This window comes from Penaeus monodon, chromosome 5 (genome assembly GCF_015228065.2).
Source record: "Penaeus monodon isolate SGIC_2016 chromosome 5, NSTDA_Pmon_1, whole genome shotgun sequence".
NCBI classification, from domain to species: domain Eukaryota; kingdom Metazoa; phylum Arthropoda; class Malacostraca; order Decapoda; family Penaeidae; genus Penaeus; species Penaeus monodon.
The window spans coordinates 10,396,685-10,399,184 of record NC_051390.1 but is presented as its reverse complement, the minus strand read 5'-3'; positions in this window follow the sequence as shown (position 1 = coordinate 10,399,184).

The following is a 2,500-nucleotide window of genomic DNA, read 5'->3' as shown; positions in this document are numbered from 1 at the left end:
CCACGCGTCCTCTATCTTCCCAATCTCTACTGCGTTAATGATTGTCTATCTTGACGGGACAAAGAACACCAACGATGGCATAGAAAAGGTGGATAACAGACGCCCATACCCACGCGCCCATCTGGATAAGGGATCACCACCTTCAGTTTTCTTTATACCCCTCCCACCCCCATCCACTCATCCACACTACCCCCCTCTCCATCCTCATACCCCTCCCCACCCTCTCACCCCCCACCTCAACCCCCTCTCCATCCTCATACCCCTCCCCACTCTCTCACCCCCACCCCCAACCCCCACTCCCACCCCTCCCTCACCTTCCTCATACCCCGAAACCCACCCCCATTCTCACCCCTTCCTCACCTTCCTCATACCCCGAAACCCACCTCATGATCAGCCGTCATGTTCTCCGCGTCCCGCCCATTGTTCCCCGGGCACGTAATCCTTCCCCATCAAGTCCGGTCATGTTTACCACGCGAACAGGTGTTTGTAAACAAGAGCAGCATTCCAGAGGGCTTATCGACCGCTCTATCGCGTTCCCCGTGCGGTTATATCGGCCTTATCGCGAGCAAGGTGAGGTTGGGGTTACGGGCGGGTCAAGAGGGGAAGGGAGGGGGGGGAGGGGGGGGAGACGAGGTCACGCGCCCTCTCCTTCGGGTCACGAGGGCGCCTTCCAAAGCGTCCTTCGGGTGATAACGCCGTTGGGGGTTGCCTCAATACGGCTGGGAAAGAATGCCAGGTATTTTGGCCGGAGGAGGAGGAGGAGGAGAAGAAGAAGAAGAAGAAGAAGAAGAAGAAGAAGAAGAAGAAGAAGATGAAGAAGAAGATGAAGAAGAAGAAGAAGAAGAAGAAGAAGAAGAAGAAGAAGAAGAAGAAGAAGAAGAAGGAAAAGACGAAGAAACAGAAGGTTGAAAAGAAAGGAGAGGAGGGCGGTGTGTACGTCAGGGTTCCTAAAAGGGGGGCAGGGGGTGGAGAATCCTTAAGCGTGGGAGCGAAGGATTGGGAGCAGCGACGGACATAAACACGTAGGATCCTGTCGAGCGTCGATCATCGGGGGATCGACCTGGAGATGAGGTGGGAATGAGGATGCCACGCGCGTCGATTTCATTTCCCGTTTTCTCTCAGTCAAAATTTAAAGATGGATAGGTAGACAGATGGATAGATAGGTAGATAAATAGGTAGACAGATTGATAGATAGATATATAGGTAGATAGATAGACATATTTAGATATATAGAGAGGGATAGATAGGTAGACAGATAGATAGATATACAGATAGATAGGTTGACATAGATAGATTTATAGATACATAAGTAGACAGACGAATAGATAGATAAGTAGACAGACGAATAGATAGATAAGTAGACAGACGAATAGATAGATAGGTAGACTAATAGATAAGTAGGTAGATAGACAGATAGATATATAGATAGATAGATAAACAGACAGATAGATATATAGATAGATAGGTAGACAGATAGACAGATATATAGGTAGATAGGTAGACGGATTGATAGATAGATATATAAATTATGTAAATGCAATTATTTTTATTAAATGATAATTGCTGTGTCCTGAAAATTAATCGGATTAGAAAAAAAAATTCCCCGCTTTCTCTGAATTCTTTGGTAAAAGTGTATAGTTTTTTTTTTCTAAATCTATCTGACGAGTTATAGTTATTTATTTTGTGATATTTGTTATACCTTGAAAATTAATCGGATTATGAAAAATATATTATATCTGAATATCACTTTTATTCTTACTAAACTCGTATATTTTTTGTCGAGAATTGTTAATAAGTAATTCATATATATATATATATATATATATATATATAATATATATATATATATATATATATATATATATATATATGTATATAAATAAATATATACATATATATATATATGTATATATATATATATATATATATATATATATAATTATATATATATATATATATATATATATATATATTATATATATATATATAGTTGCTGTCACTTTTGCTATTCATTAAAAATATCATACGTACTGAAAAAGCTTATAATGGTTATCGATAGAAGATAATCTTCTCTATAAAAGTTACAAATTAGGAAAACTTTGAGGCAAAGTAGTTTACATAAATACTGTATAACAGATGACTTATATTAGGAAAACAAGTATTTTGACACCTACGTGGCAAAAGAAAACATTTATCCTCATAATTACCAGGCACTCATTACCATTACATTGCAAAGCATTTTCGTAATTATACCAACAAAAAAACGGAAACCCCCTAATCATAACAAATTAATTATCACCGTCAGTTTCCGATTATGTAACATCCGAGAGCGAAGAGACGTCGTTATAGGATTAATTAACGGGAGCAGGACGAATCTAAACAAAGAATTAACACCAAGACGACATGTTGCTCCCGCCGCCGCCGTCGGAGGAAAATGGCGCCATTTTTTCTTTTAGCTTGGGGAGTGCAGCTTTCCAAAAACACTGATCTTGTTTATTTT